General features: G+C 40.3%; 1 protein-coding gene across 9 annotated transcripts in view; it reads right to left on the bottom strand.

Annotated features, from left to right (window-relative positions):
* Positions 1–24,549, bottom strand: part of FAM110B (family with sequence similarity 110 member B) — a 144,963-nt gene that overhangs the window by 95,987 nt on the left and 24,427 nt on the right. The window contains exon 1 of one of the 9 annotated variants that reach the window (XM_072151862.1): positions 1,623–1,641. The exons of the other annotated variants lie outside the window; for them this stretch is intronic. The gene's annotated coding sequence lies outside the window, so the exon portion shown is untranslated. Of the gene's footprint in view, positions 1–1,622; positions 1,642–24,549 lie in introns of those variants that run through there. 9 annotated transcript variants of the gene reach the window in all.

The raw sequence follows: 24,549 nt of genomic DNA, 5'->3' as shown, positions 1-24,549 counted from the left end.
TTAAATCAGTACCGGAAATACATTGTTCCCATTGTTCACATTTGTGTTCCCCAAAATGCAGCATATGCATCATAATGCAGGAGCCAATGTAATACATTTCCAGACTGCCGAAGGTTAAACATTCTAAAGATAAAGGGGGACATTAATCATACGTCAGCACATCGTGCCCCGAATTATGATGTAAGCCTGCCCCTCCGCCACATCGGATACATCAGGAGGCTCGGGCCTCCTGGTGTATCTGTTGCCGACAATTGTAACTGCACAATTTACGCCGTTACCGGCGACCGTTCATGCCCAACAGGACATGTGTCATCAAAATAATGAGGCAGATTTACCTATCCTAAGAAAGACTATGCCAGATGAAGTGCTGGTCCTTCATGCACCCCAAAAGGTATAATCAATAGGTAAACCCCCAGAAATACGTAACATTGCCCGCACGCGCCAACACACACACACACACGCGCCAACACACACACGCGCCAACACACACACACACACGCGCCAACACACACACACGCCAACACACACACACGCCAACACACACACTATAAGCCAACTGCTGGAGCTGAACATGTTTGAGAAAGTCTTATTTGCGACATTTAGTGCAGCTCAGAAAGTCTTTTCTCCCATCACTGGAAAGTGAGTGAACCTCACACGCTGATAATACACAGGCCATAACCTACTACAGATCCATTGTTAGCGGTCCAATATGTTGTAGGTTCGTGTGCAGGTTATGGTGGGGAGAACTTTCGCTGCAAAACTCACAGGTTGCCAATTGTGACTACCCTCGGGCTTTATTCGCACGTTGCATTTCAGTCGGGGTTTTAAACTGAACTAAAATGGAACTGGGAGGGGCATGCCCAGGACACATATGCATTTCCACAGAAATGCAGGAGTTAGGGAGTGAACACAAAGTTTTTTGCATGTTATAATGCAAAACGCCTGGTGCTCATTCCAGAACGCATGTATCTCAGTGGAAATGCATATGTGTTTTGCGTAAGCCACTCCCTGTTCTGAGTTCTGTTTAAAAACGCAATGCACAAACGTGGCGTCAGCGTTTTTTCGCACACCCTATGTCTGGAAAGAGGAATTGTAATTCCGATCGGTCAGATTTCCTAACTAAAAACTGAATATTTGCAGCATATTATACTGGAAAAAAAAAAAATAATAAATAGTTCTATGTAGATTTTTTTTATTCCCATAGGACATGGCCAAAATTTCATAAATCTCAGCCACTCTACTAGAACTATAACATTTCTGCAAGTTTCTGTCCCATGTGAATGTGTCCTTAGCTTTTTGTTTTATTAAATAAAACAAGGCTCTGGGGACTAAACCTTGAGATCCTCACTCTGCTGGGACTTATCTACGAGATCCTTGATCCAAAACACTGTGGAACAGCCAAGTTTATTCCCTTTCCACCACTTGTTTTACAGCCAACAGATGGAAGGATTCTGCAGCAGTCCAATCCCCGTCAGATACAGCTTCAAGGATTAGTCAAAGCTTCAAAATCTCTCCCATAATTATTTACCCAACCATTCACAATTATGTTAGAGCCATCAACCAACACATTTATTCTCCCCCAGTAATCTACACATAGTATACACTCCATACAAATTACCTACTTTTTCCTGGTTACATGGCTCGTCTAAAAGGCAATTCATTTAACTCAGACATGGACAGGATGGTTCCCAGCTTCTGAAACTTCCGATTAAGGATAAACCAGGCACAAACACAACTTAATCCAGATTACTCATTGTGACAGTTCAGAGGAGTTTAGCAAATACTACCTACATAATAATCAAGTGTTTACACAGCCCATGACAACATGCTTTGTACGCTTTACTGTGGAGCCAGGAGCTCAGAAAGACAAAGCAAAAAAAGAAAATGGAGAAATAATGCAAATAAATGTTATGGTCTATACAGAAAGTGTAAAACATTTGACAACTAACTTTATACAAATTCTAGATCATATTTTCAAGATCTTGGCTAATTTTCATTAATTGCTTACTTCCAGTAATCAAACTATAGTTTTCACCCACTCAAGTACAGTTCATAGTATCTTAGTTTATACGGTTGAAAAAAGACACTTGTCCATCAAGTTCAACCAAGGAAGGGAAGGGATTGGATGAGGAAGGGATTTACGGAACACAATTCTATATAACATAACCTTCAATGTTATTTAGGTGTAAAAAGGCACCTAGAACCTTCTTGAAGCTCTCTGCTGTCCCTGCTGTGACCAGCGCCTGAGGCAGGCTATTCCACAGATTGATTTCTCCAGCCGGAGACAGTGCCCCCTCGTCTTTTGATTTGATTTAATCTACTAATCAGTTAGTAGATTCCTGTATGGATGAGCCATTTACTTTTGTATCCAAAGCCAGAGGCACAGCAGGGCTTTCAATCCACTGAAAAGGTCCCCCTGCCACACCAATATCCGATTCTAATGTTTTAGTTTTTTTTTTTCTTCGGAGAAACAGTATTAGAGGGTTTTTAATTTCATTGCAAAAAATATTGGTTTCCTATGTCATAACTGGGACTAAAGAATGCATGCCATAAGAAATGTTCTATCTAGGCATCTGAGACTTAAAGACCTGTCACCAGTATTTTACTCCACACCCTAGTTATACCTGCTGGTAAAGGGTTAAAAGTCCTTCCCAGATCACAAAATGATCTGCCACTGGAGCATTGTACTTTAATTACAACAGTTTTTTCTGCAAATCAGTAAACAGAGTCAAATTCGGAATAGAAGAGTCATGTTTGCCAGACTGACTGTGAACCCCGCCTCCTAATTTTGATTGACAGCTCTGTGTCTCTTCATATCTCAGGATGAGAAAAAAAAAAAAAAAAAAAAGGAAGTCCTCTCCATGTCCACTTACTGTCCTTAACAGAACGCTGTCCCTCTCACTGTATGGTGAATTTAGAAGCGAGCACTGTGTGGGAAACTGCAAATCTACTCACCATTTCACGCATCCTGCAATAGGTGGAGCCAGCATAGACAAAGGCAGAAAAAGTTAGGGGAATAATTTTACCGCTGGAAGGTGGCAGATTTAAAGCTGGGACTCCTGCACTGCACTTTTCAACGAGGCACAATGGAGCAGGGGTGGTGAGCATGAGTTATTCTTCCTGCACAAGTTTTGCAAAAAGTTATGTAGTGGCTCAAGGTATACCAAGGGCAAAATCCCAGATGTAACCAACAATAAAGATGCCATGATAAATTTAAATCTGTTAGTTCACTTAGGGACTTTCCCAATGATACCCAGATCCAATGCAACTAACAGGAAATGCCCATCCAGCCAATCACCGGTCTCATCTGTAAACTGCCTAGACTGATGATAGGCAGAAAGGCATTTCCTATGCAACATGTATTCCAAACAAGTAAAGGGCACCAGGCACCCACAAGCACCAACATCTGACAAATCCATAAAAGTTTGAAATTTTGTACAAAGAATGTCAACCTTTTACATGAAAATCTATTATCTAGATACAAGAAGCAGTAGTATTCATGAACGTTAGGCTTTGGGGCTTCATTTACTCATGCCTTTGTATAAAACAAGACTAAAATACCACAAAACAAGACTAGAAAATTTGGTTCTTGTACCACTAACTTCCCAAAGCCAACATTCCTTGTGGACAACATCATCCCTAGAAGTTGTGAGTCAACCAAGAGATTGAAGAGATAAGTTGACCACGCACAGTCTTACAAATGTTCTCACATTCAATAAACTTTAACACACACACACTAAACATTTTTTTGAAACCGACATGAATGCTAGCCAGAAATTAAAATCTAGAGACTATCCCTCTTTTCAGAACGTTTAATTCTGTGTCCCCAAGATCTTCTTAAAGAACATCTACCACCAGGATGAAAGACTGTATGCAAACGATTCTGAAGGGCTCAAGGCTCCATTAACACCTATGGTGCTCGGATTCATTTGCCTACAGTCTTCATCCTGGTGGTAGAGGTCCTTTATAAAATAAAAATGTGCATTTGAAATTTTTTCTAACTAAGAGCAAAGAAGTAAAATTATTATGTGGTTAAAGACAATCCATCATCAGGAAAGTCATTTTTACATGAAGACAGGTACCAATAGCCTATGGCATGTTCATTTAAAATAAGTCTGATTAAAAAGCACTGGATTTATTCATATTGTTGACATTTGTTTTACATTGCCTGGCTCCCTGCCAGCCACGTGTGACGAGTCCCTGGTGGAGGCACTTCAAACAGCACAAGGTATATTCTCCTTCTTCCCGCAGCCTCTCCCCAGCTCCTCCAGTGAGAAGGGGGAGGAGGGACTGAGAAGCCGACTTGTGCCATTGGAACCGGTTGCCGATCTTCAGAAATTGACTAAATAAACCACTTCCATTATGTTGCCAAGCAGCTAAAACACCTTCCAGATAGAGTTTCTTTCATGACCCAGTGTGGTGGCATCATGCAGAACATCAACTTTAAAATGAGATCTAAATTGGTTGTATAAAGTCAAGGAGGTGGACTGAAGGCAAGCTCTCTCTTCTGCAGAAAGCCCCCTTTACTATAATTTATGGTCCTACATCCAGAGACATCACTAACCAGATCTCCTGAAGTCCGATGCATGACTTCCCAGAGGTCCCCACCTTGACTTCAGTGTTAAATTCTCCGCCTCCTTGACTTTATGCAACCAATTTAGATCTAATTTCAAAAGTGGATTTTCTAGATGATGCCATTACACTGGACCATGAAAGAAACATCATCTAGAAGGTGTTACACTACCTGATAATAGATTAGTAGGGGTCTATTGGGACAATTTGTTTAATGGAACCTGCCATCAGGTGGATAATTTTTACCTGACCTATTCATAGGATGGGTAAATCTATATTAGATCAGTGCAGATCTGACATTCCAACCAATATGGTGCTGGAAGGGCTTCATAAAATGGTAATGTCACATCCATTCATCATGTGGCCTGCATGGATCTCAGAACCCGTTTGAGTAAATGGGCCTAACCTGTAATATCCAGCAGAGCCACTGTATGCACTATAGGGAGTGCCATTCTCCAATGAAAACTTAGCTGCTTTCCAAAAACATTATGAAACCAGTCTACAAGTAGTGTGTGTAGAGTCCAGTTCAGGTTTCTTCTTGCCATGGTTCTAACAATTTTGTCTGTTTTTAAGAACTGTGCGGTATCTATGAGGAAAGGAGTTTGATCCTATAACGCTTGTGGAAAAGATCCCATTTATTACAGTAAGAGAAACACGTGAGAAAAAATGCTACACATGTATCCAGAATAGCTGAACTATTCCATTAGGCACGCTCATCTACTAAATGCTCATGACACACACTAAATTATTATGAACACATTTTTCCCATATGACTAATGCTTATATAGTACATGCTATAAAAACACAGACGACAGGACAAAAAAAAGAAGTGGGATGAACTGTATATGGTAATGTTCTAAGGAATCTTCAAAGGTTTTCAACTCCCATGAAAATGTTTGAAAGCTACCAAAACTGATAATATAATACATTTTTGGGTACATTCATGCAGTGCAGCTTTGATTTATACTGCGCTGCTAAAAAAAAAAAAAAAAAAAAAGTGCAACATTGCATTCCGGGTAAGCACAGGGTATTTTTGTTACACAGTTTCATTGCAGCCAATTGATAAGATCATAAAAGTACTTTTTTTGCTCTTTAAATGTACACTCTACGCCCCATCTTGCCAGGGGGAGAAGGAAAAAAAAAAAAAAACAAAACACAAAGGCCAGGGCGTTAAAAAATGTTCATCGGACGGTTCCGATAAAGCTGGCAGTTTATCACTGCTAAAAATGGGGTAGCACTATAAGCTGCTTACATTTAGTAAGCAGATCCTAGTGCGTTTTCTATGGGTGACCGGTCCTCTTTAAGACCATGTGATATTTTGCTAATTAATTGCCAAGCAAAACTGAAATCTCTACATTTTGCTTTTTTTTTCTGTCAAGATGCCGTGCAGAGTGTACATTAATGGGCAAAAGAAAAGAACTTTTATGATCTTACCAATTGTCTGCAATGAAATAATGATTGAAAAATTTAAAGGGGCGTGAATACTTTCTGTCCCCCCTGTAGCCATAAAACCATCATGTGTTTGCTGGTGCATTTTCTGTTGTACAAATGCATCATGTGGATACACCAGTTCCAGGTAAGGTGCCACTTACACAGATACCAATATGCATAGTAGGTCACACACATTGGTGTAATTAGGACATTGGGGGCAATCTAGCAAGAAGGGAACTTTTTAAATTTTTTTTCTAAACAAGGTTTGATAAATTAAGTCTATCCTGAATGCTTCTTCCATTTGTGTAGCATCTCTTAAAGGGTTATTCTCGTCTGGGCATTCACATTCAGCGAAATATATATAGTTCCTGTCTTAAGATAATTTCTTAAATGTAATCATATGGTCCCTTAGAGAAAAAAAAAAAAAGAAAAGAAAAAAAAAAAAAAAAGACTGTCCCTGGATACGGCCACCTCTGCTGGAGGGGTTGCACAAAGAAAGTTTTTGTACATGAAATGTCCGGGAGTTATTGTATATTCTACAGTAGTCCTGTGGTAATGATCGCTGAATCCAGTTAGTCAGGCAGGACTCAATAGTGCATGTCTGGCCACCGCTGCCAGAGTGCAGGGTGGTCGTATCAAAGGAAGCCATTTTTTTTAAAAAACATCCAATTGAAGAAATGTTTACATATGGAAAATAACTTAAAATGTAAATGCCCAGATGGGAATACCGCTTTAATCAAGAGAAATTTTGTGGCAGTACCAGGACTACTCTCAGATGTTGTTGCCTTGAAACCCTGTAGCAATAAAGTCCACATCCCTGAATAGGGTGCAGGAGTGACAATTTACAGTTATACATGCATAATCCTTCCATGGACCTTAGTTTAGTCCTATATGAAGTTTATAAATATGAATACTAGCAATAATTGGAAGCACAAACCCTATATAATCGCTCTGGCCACGTCATACATGCTGGGCCAGTTTCTGCTGGCTTCCAGTCAGTCCCCAAGTCACACACTGGAATCATTATGACAACTCGGCATTCCTCTTGTGCAAAATAGAGGAACAGGAAGCTGGAATCAGAATTGCTTCTCTTCTAAACCGTATATGTTTAGCTCATATTTTGTATTACTAGACCAGGCTATCTATTCCCATCACAAAAACCTATGGTTGACATAACCAGCTCGACATTAAACTGAGCGCTGTAAGATTACCAAGGTTCCTAACAAATACCATAGATAGAATTTCCTCTCACCCAGAGGTTCAGAGCTGAGAGGTAAAAGGAAGTCTAACCATAACTAATGTAAAACACACATACCCTCAGCTCAGAGACAGAATAGTTAACTGAGAAAGGTGCGGGAATGTCGCTTGACTACATTATCCAAACAATGTGGCGAAAAAAACTAATAAAATCTGCAGCATTTAATGTATGAACAATCATGGGATAAAAGCACTATAAAACACGTTATACTACATACCATCTAATGATGCACATAATACACGTTACTGCAACAATTCCTAACTGCACCATTATCCACTCACTCAAGTCCCGACTTACGGTAGCTTCCCAGGTAAAAAACATGCAATATCTAATGGTATGCAGGATAGATAGGATCTATGAGACTGCATAAACTATTATAGGTATTATCGGAATTATAGGGTTTTCTTATGGAGTAGTTTTAAAATCTGGAAATATAGGTACCATATCATATTTTGTTTTGGTTTGGTTTTATGGACAAAATTTAGCTGAACCCATTAGTGGTCAAAAAGCCAGTTTTGAATTGTACGTTTTTTGGGCAGGGAAAATCATTTGATGTCATTTTGGTTATAGTGGAAGTCAGACCATTCTTTTTTGTGCAGTTCTAGGGTCATCCAAGTTGCATCTCATTTTTATAGCTCTGGGTGACTAACTTTTTTTTTTCAGTATAACACATGCAAGAAAAACTGACTACATTAATTGACCGCAGACGAGTGATTTTTTTTTTCCCACGCACTTCAATGTCAAAGTTTTGTGCACAACTGAGATCAGAGTAAAGCTTGATGCATTTTTTTCCCCCCGGATAAGGATCAGATCAACGGACCAGGCAACACATGTCCAATGTAGACTTGGACAGAACTTGTACATGAAAACCACTCATGGGCAAGGGAACTAATCTGGATGCGGAGCCAAAGCAAACTAACAAAATATAACAACCACCCTTTCCTGTAAAATCGGGCAGCACAATTGCTAAAGGTGGGTAGGTGTTGAGTGTTCAGTCACGCACATGTACACAAGAGGTACCAACTATGTAAAGGTGGAAAACAAAAGTTTCTTGATACAGTTTTTAAAGCCAAAACCTCAGTCAAATCTATGACTAACAGTTGATACCCCAAAACCTCCAAATCAGATGTACAGTTATCCATAGGTCCACATGGAGACCAGTAAATACCTGTATGTATGCAATATGATGCCCTAGTTCTTGCTTCAAAGCAATGAAACAATATCAGTATTTAGGCGCAGCATAATAGAGTAGCATTGTAGTGTCCAAGCATATACAGTAAGTGACCTGGAAATCAACAAAAAGCAACAAAAAAGTTCAGCAAAGCACACTTGCCGTGCCAGTAATGAAGAAACAGAATCAAGCCAACCAAATCAGCAAATTACGTTTCCAAAAACATAACATTTGCTTCAGTTGGACAAAAGGGAGGTTGACAGAAGTCTTCACATTAGAATACATCCAACAATAAACTAGATCCCAGTTTGTCTCCGACTTGACCGGTGGGTCCTTGGTACATCAAATTAATTTTACAAATGAGGTGTCTGTCCTCAATTTCTCAATAATATCACATTACCTTCTACATTTAATGACCAGCTCTAAAAACTTTTGACATTTTAATGCAACTGGGCTTCAGAAACACTTATGTGAACCATTTCTCTCTTCAGCTATCAAATTACTATTTTCTAAGCAATCATTAATGCAATGTTGTGAAACTGAACACTACTGGAAAACCCTGGAGACAGACACAGATTAAATTGTGTCTATGAGGTCATTGTTAAAAATACAGCTCACGGCCTATGTGTATGCTGAGAAATACCCGGTTAGGTGGTACAAAAGGTGACCTACTTCAAAAGATGTTGAGTCACCTGTAAAAATTACCAGCTAAGTGCGATATTCTGTGCAAATTCTACCAATTAGTAAACTACAATGTGACTTTATAGGTCGTTCGAGTTTTTTTTTAGTATAGTAATCCAAAAATAGAATAATTGATCCAAGCATTTAATACACGACTACTACACAGGATCACCAATTTTCCCACCCTCTCCCATAGGGTGGTGGCTTAACATACTTGTTACTCAATCTACTTTCATGGGAGTTCACAAGTTTCTTGGAAGTCCCATAAAGTATATGGAGAAAATCTATGAGACCACCTCAGGTTACTGCAGGGAGACCCCTGCTGTTATTATGGTAATGCCCCTTTAAATTTGCCATTTTGGACATAAACACTAGAACCAATAAGTATGTTTTTTACTTAAAGGGTTCAATAGAATGTCACAACATCTTTGGTTTACAATAAAAAAACTGAAATGGAAATACTCAAAGCATAAATTAATATTGGGTGCTATCCTTTTTAGTCTTTGTGGTATGGTTTCTCCCATTCACTCTCTTTAAAGCGAGTCTAGTAGCTGTTGTGAATGCATATTATTGAATGCTGAATGGACTTTGAGTACTTTTTCATTGGGATGTGACATATCCTCACTGTATTGCTGCACCCCCACCCTTCCTCTGCTATGAGTCACTGTTCTAGCTGGCTTCTGTTTAAATACTACAGCAGGGGGAGGGTCCTACACAGAAGTGTCCAGCTACAATCCTGCAATATAAATGAATTTCTACAGCTACTAACAACACACACAAAAAAGGAAGGTATGGTTACACAGATCGCCGGGACCAATACCCAACACCGTCTGAAGCATTGAATGGTTAAAAGTGGCAACAAATTCCCTAAAATGGCCAACTATATATTATTCACATGAACCATTAACACAGGTTTTGCCCACTGAGTGCCAAATAGATCTTAGAATTACAAAGTCATCAAATAACAATTTACTGGAAGTTTAATGAATAGAAGAAAAAAACAAAACATTGTAATCAATGAAACAAAAATGTAGGGTTTGGGAAGTTACCTGCCACCTGCAGAGCAGAAAACTGAAGGGAGAAACCAAAACACGTTCCTTCAGCTCATGACAATGCACCAGATGTGCCACAAAATATGCAACATCAACACTCGACATAAGGTCAGGTTACAGGGCAACCCTTGTCGGTGCACTATGAATGACCTACTATTAATGCTCCACATCTAATGGTGCCCACATAGTAGAATCATACAATAGCCACATAAAATAGCCATAAGAAACCCAAACCCATGTAGCACAGCCAGGAAATTACCTAAAAGACACTGTCCAGTAAAAAAAGTATTGGTCATCTGCATTTCCATATCATAAGGAATCAGGTGGTTGGTGGAAACTTTACAGCACCCTTTAGGGCAGTTTCAAATTGCGGCCGGTCCACAAACCTTTCTAAATCCTGTCTTGACTGACAACACTGCTGGGGACGGGACCCTTACATCATAGCAATCTACAGTAAAAGTGATTACGGTATCAGCGTTCTCATCTGACAATCTCTTTAACAGTACAATTGACACAAATATTAATATACCATACCATGATTTATTAGGCTTTGCGTTAGGGTCCACCAATCCTGCAATGTGGCTGGGTTACGTGAGACACACCTGAAGTGAAGAAGCAATGTGGCTCATCTCTACTCATTATTATAACTATCATTATAAAAGTTGATTTTAGAAGGAAGGAGGCCATGGATAACAAATATAAGAAGATTACTATAGTCATGGTGCCTGGATTTAAGAGTTATGCATGAAAAACACTAGTCTGAAATGGGCCGGATTTCTGCAAGTCTATCTGACGAGCAAAACTCACATTCCACTCTGACCCATTGGGGCAGATTTATCAGGTGTCTGAAAGTCAGAATATTTCCAGTTCACAGCTCAGCTTTCATTTTACCAGTGCTCATGAAGATTTTAAAAGGGAGCTGTGATTGGTTGCCAGGGGAAACTAGAAATATTCTGACTTACAGACACTTGATAAATCTGCCCCATTGTATTCAATGGGTTTTGTCAGACTTACATTTTTTTTTCACCCATGAAATTTTTAGTATGCTCTACTTCTGCAGGTCACATATGAAAGGAGAAAAAAAAAAGCCCCATACATGTCTATGGAGATGCTTGAAAAATGCATTCCACTCTCAGACACATGCAAGTGCAATGTGTTTCTACTGATCAAGTGCCATGGCAAAGATAGGCCACAGATATATATATATTTTTTTTTAATCATTTTTTTTCAGGCATGTGAAAAATTCTGTATAAACCAATCAAATATACGTGTGAAAAACTGAGACAAAATTTCAGGTTTTCACTGACCAAACCGTGATCAGACTGGGGAAACTCTGCAATGCAAATGTGAATGGAGCCCAAGTGTCAGTGCATCAAGTATCAATGTGTAAAGGTATATAGATAAACCTTTACAGAGAATACCCCTGGATCCAGCCCAAGGAGACAAAAATCAGAGCACATTCCAATCCCATATAGATGTAATCGGTTCTGGATCTGATGAATACACTATGGCATAGGGAAACCTTGGATACGGCTGCCACAGAGTAAGAATATGTCTGTATAAATAGCGCCCTGTGCGTTTTGTTCCCAAGTAGTATGACACACATACAAAAATATGTAAATTACTTCCACATGTAAAAGCTGGTTGTGCAGGGAAACAAAAGCAAACCATATCTTTACTTAAGCATCTGGTCAACGTAACGCCATTCAAAATAACAAAACAGTATTACATTAATTAATTTTTTAAGGCTAAATTTAGGCTAGGGCAGCAGTACTTCTCTATGGACCGGTACAGCAACCTCCTGCGGTTCTGAAACTACAACTCCCAGCATGCCTCATTTTTGACTATGAAAGGTTTGAAAGTATGCATGCTGGGAAATGAAGCTTCACAACATCGGGATATCCAAAAGGTGGGTGAACTTCACTCCATGGCAGTATGGGACCTTCCGTACCTCAGTGAGGTCACCTGAGTGGGACTTCACAACAGTAACAGAGGTGGGCTGCCATCGCATACTGTCGCTGGTGTATATCACTTCTTCTGCCTACAAATCAAGAATATCTGTCAAGCAATTTACTCCCAGTGTGACCCGGCACAACCGGATTGGACCGGACACCAACAACAGAGGTCAGGTAGCACTTCTGATCGCAGGTAGCCTTTAGTTACATTTGCATTTATGTTAGCTTTGCTACATGGGAAATGTCTATTCTAGGTAGATATGAGCTCATCGCACCATCTTTGTAATCTTCCATAACTCTGCTCTTTTGCAAGAATAGGCGTTTGGCTCAGTGGTTAGAAGCACAATGAAAAAATGATTACAATCTCTAGACTCAGTGGTCAAGTGCCGAGACTAGAGATATTGGCAGCTTTGGCTGACCTCTTATGTATATGGGGTCTTTATTAATCAATCATGTGCCATTTTTAATGACTAAACACACAACACACACCATAAACAACAACAACAAGCTAATCCAGATATCTGCTGTAGTTCACAAATAGTAAAACACAAACAAAATCATTCATATAATTTTCAGAAATGATCCCTGTAGGGAACACACTGACAGGACCTTGTGGCGTGCAGCCAGCATATTGTACCTGAAGGATGGCACCGGGTGCAGGCGCGGCCTAAGCCTCAACAAGCATGTAAAGAGCAATTCATTTATCTTACAAATACCTCCCGTGTATTCTGCGATGTGAAAAATAAATAGGCTTTATCCCCTGGCGGAGTGCATGTTATCTCTGGTCAACTTCCCAACACTTCCTTTTTTACTTAGTAATGAGAAGAATTTTTGCCTCGTTTGCAAATGTCAATACTCCGGGCCCCTGTGTGACTATACCACATTAATGAATAACCCTCCCAGTCACCAACACAAGAAAATCAAACCATTATGGGCATCATAAGAAAGATTTTGGTAATAGGGAGTGGGGCAGATTTATAGCACCGGACAGAGTTATACTGCACCAGATTTAACAATAAGTCTACAGCTGAATGACACACTTGATCAAGAAGAAGACTGTCTAGTTTAGATTTGCACCATCTATTTGTTACCTGAGTGAAGTTGGCCCCCCCACCTTGTTCAAATCAAACAAAATTGGTGTCAAACGTTTGTGCAGCTATCGTTTTTTAAGATATTAATGAGTGTTTCCAGAGGTCAACCAGCCCCCCCCACATTGTCCAAACCAAACAAAACTGGTGCCTAACAATTCTGCTACGTTTGTGCTGCTCAAATTTGCGTGTGTGCTGCTTTTGTTTTGAATATATGAACAAAAAATGAAAGGTCAAAAGTTCAAGCAGCCCCCCCACATTAACCAAATCAAACAAAACTGGCGTCAAATGTTAGTGCTACGTTTGTGCAGCAAAAATTTTAGTTTGTGCTGCCATCATTTTTAATATATTCAAACTTTTTTCCAGAGGTCATCAGAGTTCATTTCTTCCAAAGTACAATATGTTTGCTAGCTCCCCCTGGTGATCAAACCAGGGAAGTGTCACTAAGTTTGTTTTTTACCAGTTCATCCTAAACACCTTTAACCTATGTAAATACCTGAACATACCGTAAAAATGATAGCGGCACAAACGAAAATTTTTGCTGCACAAACCAGCACAAACGTAGCACTAACGTTTGACACCAGTTTTGTTTGATTCGGTTAACATGGGGGGGCTGCTTGAACTTTTGACCTTTCATTTTTTGTTCATTTATTCAAAAGCAGCACAAACAAAAATTTGAGCAGCACAAACCAGCACAAATGTAGCAGAATTGTTCGGCACCAGTTTGGTTTGGGCAATGTGGGGGGGCTGGTTGACCTCTGGAAACTGTCATTAATATCTTAAAAACGATTGTGCAGCAGAAATTTTCGTTTGTGCCACTAACGTAGCACAAACATTTGACACCAATTTTGTTTGATTTGAACAAGGTGAGGGGGCCAACTTCACTCAGGTCTATTTGTTTCCTTAAAATTGCTATTTTTTGGCTCAACGTAGGCCATGCCCTTATTTCATGAAATAAAATTCCCTTTCAAAGCTCCAACCAATAACAAGTTGTAAAAGGGCCACACTAAACCATTTTTTGGGTAAACCTGTCCCAATTTCTTTTTCATATAGAGATATACATCTCATCATCTAAATTGCACTATCCAAGGCAGCTCCAGTTTGAGATTCCTGAGCTCCACTTCCCCAATCTTACAGGATCTGTCCTAGAAATGATATAGAATGCACTCCATTATGTTAAAATAAAGCCTGTAAATCTATGCTATAGAGCCTTAAGTGCTCTGTGGGTGTGTCACCAGAGCCCCTCCGGGTTCTGGCGGCAGTGGCAATTACCTGCTCCCCGCAACACACATATATAATTTCAAGGACAGATCCAGGATAATCTGCCACTGGAACTACTAGAGTAAGTGAAATCCAGTGCGTTTGAATTAGGAGGCTCCAAACCAAATGTTACAGAAATAAACAAAAACTCCTATTCCGTGGCTTGCATCAAAACATGGACTTATAATATGTATTCTCGGCACAGCTTTTTACACACGGGACCCATGTACTGAGCTTCCCAGCGTGGAGCCCCTATTACCCTAATTTTGCCCACCCTTCCTTTGAACAGCCAGCTGATAGAAGTTGACTTTGGTTTAAAAAAAAAAAAAAAAAAACCCACAACACTCTTCTTACATGGCCGTGGTTGGCTTTAAACACATCAAATGTGGTTCCTATTGAAATGCATGTAAATGTTAAGAATTACATGTATTTAGGTGCCGTCTTGACTTCACAGGCAAATACGACTCATGATTAAGGAGTCGCAGGCTGTATGCTAGGTGCTCCGCCAGATCACTTTCAACTTTTTCCAGGCAGTAGAAGGAAGATTTAGCACAGAGAGTTCTCCTCTCCTCTTCGCTGTCTGCAGTCAATGTCAGTAGAAACAAGCAGAGTGGTACCAAATTAAAAAAAAGCCACCATACAGCTAATGTTCAAATTTACCCATAATGCAACACGGGGCTTAGGGGAAAATAGGAATGGAACTCCTTGGGATGCGGATACAGTTTAAAACAATGATAGGAGATGGAGAAATAGACGCTCGGTCTAAGTTTTGGTTTATGAGTGGCCACTAGAATGCCAAATCCTCCCCTACATAACAGTTCTCAAAGCTGAAAATCATAGTAAAAATCCAAATAAGCAAAACAAATGTATTTATAATGAAGCGTGAACTCCCAGAACAACTGTAAAACAGGCGCAGAATTTGTGGCAATTAGCAAAACACAAAAAGATCTATTAAATAAAACTTCTAGCAAGCTTTCCCATGTCAACCTACGACTGACATCTCGAAGAATGGGAAAATTTGACCAAGTATATGGACCCCAATGGGCATGACAAATTAGCCGAGATGTACACAAACTGCTAAGAGGTTCTTCAACACAGCATGAAAATGCAAGCTAGGCATCTATCTATTGAGAATATGCCAAGTGTTAAATCACATGAAAGCAGCAAGTTTGGAAACATGCATAGCAGCGCTGGATCCAATCCAGAGACAGATTTTCTACTGATGTCTTATATAAACTGGAGAACACAATACTCATCCAGAGTCCTGCCATATGCAAATTTACATAAGAAAGTACAAGCTCTATGAGGCCGGTGATTAAAATGCATATTGCCGAATTACAAATGAAAGCTTTCACCCATTCTCAGATATTAAAGTGCTTGTCCAGGGTGAGAACGTTTTTTTTTTTTAATTGAAATGCTCTCTACTTCTGTATTGGGCAATTATTTACATAGGAACTTCTTATTAAGGTATCAGTACATGATGTGGTCTATAGCAGTGATGGCGAACCTTTTAGAGACCGAGAGCCCAAACTACAACCATAATCCACTTATTTACCGTGAAGTGCCAACATGGCATTTTAAGCAGTTACTTATTGCTACCTGTTCTTCTACACCATTCAATTGTATCGGCCGCCTAACTCTACCAATACAGTTGAAAGAAAGAGGAAAGATGGCTTCTCTCCAGGGTCTCTCTGTACAGGAAGAATGGTGGGTCTAGCAGGAGTACCTCCAAAGATAATGCACTTCTGTCAACACCTTCTCATTTTTTCCGCAGTTCCAAAGAGCCAATGAAGTGTCACTTTAAAATAGCAACGAGAGCAGCAACTCTTAAGTTTTGGTGGATTTGGTCCTGTTTGGTGAACTCTCTCCTGCAGTGATGGCCTGAGTGCCCACAGAAAGGGCTCCGAGTGCCACCTCTGGCACCCGTGCCATAGGTTCGCCACCACTGGTCTATAGTAACCCTATAACACAATATCCCATATTGTGAAGTGAAGAAAAACTGTGCCAGGCTGCCCAGGGGTTGTAAGAAGATTAGCAAATTCTTCCTTTTGGATGACATGACCTATGTGCCATAACTCATGTAGGGACAGTATGGGGAGTAATTTTCCATATGTCACACAGTGGCTGAAATCAATATTGGGTCATTACACAGTGGGTTGTAACAGAACTTAATGTATTAAATATAGCAGGGGAAGGTTGCTGCTTCCATCTTCCACAGGGATTCATAACAACAGATCTCTCATTTTCACAATAAAAAAAACCCACAATGTTAAGTAGTGGCATGTAGTGCAATGACAACCTTCTGGTGCATGCTCATTGTCTAGCTGAGAGCTGCACATACGCCTGCTGCAAGACATTAAAGGAAACCTACTGTGAGGAATCTACTACCCTGTTTCCCCTAAAATAAGACATCCCCCAAAAGTAAGACCTAGTACAATTTTGCTCCGGCTTAGAAATTTAAGGCCTCCCCTGAAAATAAGACCTAGCTGTCGCCATTGCTGCAGCTCCCCCCGCGCCATACATTAGTATTAGGAAATCTTTTAGATGCTGAAGAAGGTTGTGACATGGGGAAGAAATCATGGAAGTAAATCACCGGCTGTTGTGCTGCACATGTAATACCAGCAGCTTCCAGGATAAGAAGGGTCATTTATGGAAAGTGCTTTTACTAAACATGAGAGATTGGGGCCAATGATTCTATTAGAAAAGGAGTCACAAGAAATACAGCATGAAATTCAGAGTTTGGAGAGTCATAAGAGAAGTAGATTTTTTGTTCAACGATAAATGTAAATTCTTGTTCATGGAAAGATAAGACATCCCCTGAAAATAAGACCTAGTGCCTCTATAGGAGCAAAATTTAATATAAGACACTGTCTTATTTTCGGGGAAACAGGGTATCAGAAGTAAATCTGATGGAAGATTCCTCCTGCCTGCCCCTGCCCTAATCTGTAATTTAATAATCCTGGAACCTAATTTGTTAAAAACTTTATTTTAGTAATATGCAAATAAACTGTAGAGGCTACAGGGGCGTGTACTAACCTGGCCAGACTAGTACACACCTCAGTAGCCTCTGTCGTTAATATACATATTACTAAAATAAAATTAAACAATTTAGGTTCCAGGATTATTAAATTACAGATAACGGTAGAGACAGGCAGGAAGAATCTCGCGCATATACTTCTGATGGTAGATTCCCCATGGTAAATTTCCTTTCATCTGATATAAAATTACTCACTCATTTTTCTTTTTAAAAAGGCATAAAAAGCTGAAGACATTGGTAGCATTGAGGATATTTCTATATGGATAGTAGCAGCAAGACTATGATAAAAGATTGCAGCTAGACTTTGAGAACTGGTGTGTGCGAGATCTCTTCACTGTACTGATGCGCAGCTCATCTCTACTGTTGAAGCAGCTTCTGTTTATATTCTACAGCATGGACTTATGGAGGAGGGGCTTGGGAGCAGTACAGTGGAGAGATCTTTACACCAGTTTTACTCCAAACCCAGCTACAATTCCAGAATATAAATGCATTTTTCTGATGTCCTGCTGCTTCTAAAAGCACATACACACAGCAATGGTAAGTTTACACAGATACCCAAGGCCAAAACAGAATACGGTCTGCAGCTTTGTATGATCAAAACCTGTGACATTTTCGCTTAAAATACAAAGCCTAGCAGAAACAGCCCTCATGTAGGGATATTTGGGACACTAAACCCCTTGGTCCTTAAAAGAATATCTACCACTAGGATTGAAAACCAAGCACACTTAAAATGCTGGTGTGTGCCCCCTCCGGCAGGATTCTTTCTTCTTGAAAACAAGAGCATAGGACGTTTAAAGAAAAAATGGTTTTAAAAACTATGCAAATAAACTTGAGGAGCTCAAGGCTCTATTAACACCTATGGAGTCTGGAGCTCTGTTGCACAATTTAAAAAAAAAAAAAAAAAAAAAAAGTGCATAAAAAGCTAAAAGAAGAGCAGATCCTGGCAGAGGGGGCACACACCAATATGTCAGTGTGCTTGGTTTACAATCCTTCATCCGGGTGGCAGATGTCCTTTAATAACAGAATGGTAGTTTAGTATCCCAGATACATATAACAGGTACTCATTAAGTTTCAGTCCACCCCTTAACCAAAAAATATCACTTCCCTTCCGTGTACTTACCAATCACTCTAACTACTCCTTAAAAAAAAAAAAAAAAAATTAGCAAGTTTATTAGGACAAAAGTAGAAGTTCCTTTTTATAAAATATAATTGGCATAATAGCCGCTTTCCTGGTTACCTCATTTGTTTCTTTTCCAACAAAGTGTTCATCAGCTTTCCAGCCCAACTTGAAAGAGATTATACACAAGCAAACTTACTCCTGGGATGATAAATTATAGTGCAGTTATTGTGCTCTCTTACACTGAAAGACAACACCAGCGAGCCTAACAATTATTCTCCTCTAATTATATGCTCTGGCATCATACTCCGAACATAAAAATTCTGAAGCTGCTTTATCAAGACTTGGCAATGCATACTACTAATTGCAGAATTTTATTTGGCTTAAGGAGCACGCCATGTGACGCAGACAGGCCGCAGGACTCTGAGCCAAGTGTAAGGTATCCAATAAATACATACTTGGAAATTGGAATTAATTCGCTGCTCTGTTCCTGACAAAAAGTACAAAATATTACATCACTCCAGAGGGACGGCTGACGTACACCGGGTCTACCGAACATGGCTACCTGCTCATGAATGGGCATAACAGTCACTACTGCCAACATCACCAAAGACCATACATAATATAAAGAAAAGGACAGTATACTGCTATATATAGCCTGGACCAAACTTTCACTTGTTTGCAGTTCCCCCGCCGCAATCAAAGTGGCTCATGTGGAGTGCCACCCAATAATTAGGCCACCGATTGACACTTATGAAAGCCAAAATCAGTGGCCTAATAATTGACTGGCACTCCCCATGAGCCACTTTGACTGCTGTTTGCAGCAGATAAAGTGCCGCAATAAAGCTAAGCTGGTGAATAAAATCTTTTAAAAAACTGAGCAAGGAATGAAGACCGGCCTCCTACAAATTGGTGTTGGACCCTGAAGTAAAACAGTCACAGAAGGTTTTTAAGTACAGACTAAGGCTACATTCACACTAACGTATGGGGGACGTATATACGGCCGATATACGTCCCCCATACACTTCTATGGGCGCACGGCACCCTACGGGAGCGGTACGGTGCCGCACACGTGCGGCACCGTACCGTTCCGTACCCGGGAAAAAGATAGGACATGTCCTATCTTTTCCCGTAATACGGCGCCGTGCGCCATAGGTTGCTATGGAGAGGGGCGGGGGTGAGCTGCGCTCACCTCCTCCTCCTCCTCCTCTCCCCGTACACTGTCGTTGCCCGCTACGGTACGGTACGGGCGGGCAACGGCAGTATGGACATGAAAATAAATAATTGTTCAGTGTAATCAGTCCATGAGGAATAAATTTTCAACAATGAAAAATGGAAGCTGGAGCACAAAAGGGCTCTGGTAACAACCCCAAAGCCCCTCAGGCCCATTAGCATCATTTTAAAAGGAGCCTATGTATAACAAATACAGTATAAGAAGATGTCCCTCATACCTCAGGAGAGACTCTAGAGGAGAATTATGGGACTAGGGTAAGGAGATTTTACACCCCCTTCTCCCGGCCATATGATACAACCCAGGTGAGCGCACAGCGTCTTAATCTGAATATGTATAATGCAGTTTGCACTTCTTCCAACCATCTTCTCAACAATGTCCAGGACACTACAAGAGAACCACCTGTGTACCCCAACCCCGGCCCCCCGACATGAAGCCTAGCAAAGCGGTCAGGTCAAGACAAAAAAAAAAAAAAAAACTGAGACACAAAGTGGGACCTATGTCTGACAGCTGTATATACATAGCTTGTTACACGCAAACCTTATATCCTATATCTACCGCTTCATACAGAGTAGTTCACATCAGTGGCTCAGACAGTATAAGCAGATGACTTAGAACAACATCACAGCCTCATTTACATTGAATAACTGAATGGAAGCCAAATTCAATTAACTCATCTGGCAGGTAACAGTTTACCTTGTTTTACAATGTGACGTTCACACCTGTATAATTGGCTTACACATCCACTTCAGTTCATAGGTGCCAAGCTTGGTGAGTAAACCAGGACAACATCTTTATAGGAGACACTCAGGGTTATTTATTTAGAGCGGGGGGGGGGGGGGGGGGGGGGAGGGGGAGGGGACGCACTCAAAAGTTACCATTTCTTAGAACTGGAATTAGAAGTGGACAATGATAGAAACTTTTGTCCATTGTTCAAATTGTGTCTGAGCTCAGTAATAAATATGGCGAATTTTTAAAAATCTTTTCTAATCTACCTTCTATTGCTGGCTTAGTTTATGCCAGAAAAATGCACCAGAACTTTTTAAAATATGAATATACATTTATTTTTGGACCACGTCAATTCTATTAGGCTGAGCATTTTCCATAGTTGTTATTAAATTGTCTGAAAACAGTCTAAAGCCCTTGATCAATGTGGTACAAATTAGATTTCTTAGAAAGCTTAGAAGCCGAGGGGAAAACCTGTATATATGCATAGCACTGAAATAATGAACAGTTATGGCAGTCACTTAACTAAGAATCTATTACTGAAAACATTTGTGGGTAACAGGCTTTAAATTAACAATAGTAGGACTTAAAGTGTGGAGACGCCACCAGGACACTGAAGTTCTCAAGTGAACCTGCTAACAACCTAATTCATGTAAACCGGGTCACCAAGTATGCTTTGGTACATAGTTCTGGATAAAGGACCTATCACATAAGGGACAGCTTAACCATAATGATAGAACAGTTAGTTAGTGACGACCATTATGGACCTAAAGTTCAGCTTCGTTGTTGAAGGTTTTGAGGTTATAATTAGGGATAAGCGAACCCACTTAAGTTTGGGTCCAGGTGACTTTTGCTGGACAAAAACATAAAATCCTGTTTGGACCGGTGTTCTGGTACCCAATCCAGAACAGGATCACGCCCCCCAGTAACATGCACGATTGGTGATTAACTGTTCGTTGGCAGCATTTAAATCAATGCGTTGAATGCACGACTGTAGTAATATGCTGGAGCACTGCGTTCTGCAAATGCCGGCACATATGCGCCAGATCAGTTTGAATGAGGTCGCCAACTTTACTGGTGACATTTAAACAGTTAACATCTGCAACCGATGCCAGCACCAATCACAGATATTACTGGCTGTGCTAGGGGTTGAGCCAGACCCAAAACTGGACTTCTAATGAGTGGACTTCTTTGCAATTCCAGTCCACTCATCCCTAGTTATAATATATCAAAATAGGCAAGGACCCTTAAGTGTCCTCACCAAAATCCATAGAATTATGTAAGAGAGCTGTACTGAGGTCATCGACAGCCTACAGCTCAGAAATATAGAAAGCCTGAATAAAATGTAAGGAAATTGCACAAAAAGTTGAATTTTGGTCTAATCCTTTCTCATGTACTGGAAGTTATAGAATTAATCTTCACATTATGTATTGAGTCATTGAGATTGGGCATCAGCCAGCAGGAAAATCCATTGGAGAAATACCTTCCCACGACTTCGATGGAGAAACTAATTTAGCGTTAAAATGTTAAGTATTAAGCAGATATTCCTCATACACTGCTGCATTGTTTCTTCTTAGGTCCTTATGTCCACATGACAGGAATGTATACGTACAACACGATACACTTCATGGATAAAACTTCATCCCCATATACAGTCCCCTCTTCTCTTCCCACAGCTGTTTCCTTCCACAGATTTTATTGTATGTTGTGACAGATGTGCTCCAGATTTGAAACACTAGATAAGGATCCGGCTTTAGTGCTATGAAAACTCTTCTCCAAGGTCCCCATGGGCCAGAAATGGAAATGCTCCCATTAACAAAACGCAGAATTACTGAACCTCCCCGGCCAAGCTCATATCTACAAAAGAAACCTAATGTACTGTAAATGCCCCAGCAGCACCAGATAATACATGTAAATATATGACATTTACACATATACCAAACCTAAAAATATAAAACATGCATTGACCCCATTTTCTGTTACACATGCTACATCTCTGGCATCTAATAGAAACCACAGCTTACAGTGGATTTTAGCAATTCTATATGGGATTCTTCAAGGCTCCAAAGTTTTGGTGGCAAGAATACATTTATCATAGGACGTGAAGAGCAAGACATTTTAAGGAAAGTCAACGGAAGGTTTTTGTTCATCTGGAAAATAGATTCAGTTTTTGTACTTATTTCACAATGTTTTTTCTCCAAGAATAACAACAAGAAAGAAGTTCTCATTGCCCATAGCTTTCCTGCCATTTCAGTAGCAAAACTTAAAAAAAAAAAAAAAAAAAAAAACACAATAACATAACTAGTCTATATTCAATGAAGCCTATTTAAAGGAAATCTACCACAGGGATAAAGAATGGTAAACCAAGCATAGTGATATACTGGCAGGTTCGGCTTTTCTTTAAGTTTCTTAGGACCTTTTTCTTTGCAATAAAATGGTTTCACAAATTATGTAAATGAGCCTCAAGAGCTCCAGACTATAGATGTCAATGGAGCACCGAAGGCTCATTTGCCTAGTTTTTAAAACCTCTTTCTTAAAGGGAACCTACGACCCGATTCTACCTATAAAGGTAGAAGGGGTGGTAGGTGGATGGATGGGACTTGAGGATAGCCCTCTTTTGGGCTAATCCTCACGTCCCTGGTGTCTTTTAGAAAACTTTATTGCATGTATATGCAAATTTTTTTTATGCGGCTACTGGGGCGTGGAGTAGCCGGACATGAGGCTACTAGTCGCGGCTACTCCATGCCCCAGTAGCCACGTTACTCCGCCTACCAGGTAATCTTCGGCGCGCAGCTACTAGGATTCCCTCGGCATCTATGGCCTTCTGCGCATGCGCAGTAGCTCCGGCCCCGGAGCCGCGGCCGTGCATGCACAGGGCACCCGGACGAGGGCGCGCAGCTACTAGGAGTAACGTGGCTACTGGGGCGTGGAGTAGCCGCGACTAGTAGCCTCATGTCCGGCTACTCCACGCCCCAGTAGCCGCATAAAAAAATTGGCATATACATGCAATAAAGTTTTCTAAAAGACACCAGGGACGTGAGGATTAGCCAAAAAAAGGGCTCTCCTCACGTCCCATTCATCCACCTACCACCCCTTCTACCTTTATAGGTAGAATCGGGGTGGTAGGTTCCCTTTAAAAACAAAGGCATACAAAGCTACAAGATGAGCAGCTTCTGCCAGAGAGGGCACACACCATTATGTCAGTGTGCTTGGTTTATAATCCTTCATCCTGGTGATAGATTTCCTTTAAGACAACAACCAAAATTGCATTACAAAGTGAACCTCTGGGAATGGGCAGACTGTATAAATCTGGTCAACATAAAGTTGTGGCTTATTTGAGAGAGTTATTACTGGGCTCCTCTGCTACCTGTTGTAGAAACTAGTAGAGAAGGGGAGTATGAAGTAAAGCAGCTTTTAGTTGCTTCTTTCTCCTATTGTTAGCAGTGTATCTGAAAGACTTCTGTGGCCCCTGCACTTTAAACTGATAAATTGACAATTGAGCTCTCACAGGGGATTGGACTATCCAGGGCCTGTCTGTAAAGGTCATTAGACACTTTATCAGGTTTCTTTATCTCTCAGCTGTCAGTGGACACAGAACAGAAAGCAGCCTTACACAGTTTATATAAGAACATAAAGACAGGGAAAAAGAAGGACGCAGGAACATATTTCTAAAGTTTTATAAAGTACACTACAAAGTTTACCAACATCATTTGCACTATTCATATACATTTATTTGGAATAAAAACTCATTGGGGCACATTTACCAAGGGCGGTGCTCCAGCTTTCTGTCAGACTTTTCATGTTCTTTTATGTGCAAACTGCTTGCACTGGTATTTAAGAAGTGTCCGTGCCACATTTGAGTCTCACGTGATCCTTTTAGGTGATGTGAAAAACGTTAATGGTGCACAAAAAAAAAAAGTTGGTGCACTCTGTAGGAGCACCAGATTCATGAAGAACGTCCGTCACAAAT

This window comes from Engystomops pustulosus, chromosome 5 (genome assembly GCF_040894005.1).
Source record: "Engystomops pustulosus chromosome 5, aEngPut4.maternal, whole genome shotgun sequence".
Classification (NCBI taxonomy): domain Eukaryota; kingdom Metazoa; phylum Chordata; class Amphibia; order Anura; family Leptodactylidae; genus Engystomops; species Engystomops pustulosus.
This window is presented reverse-complemented; position numbering and strand designations above follow the sequence as displayed.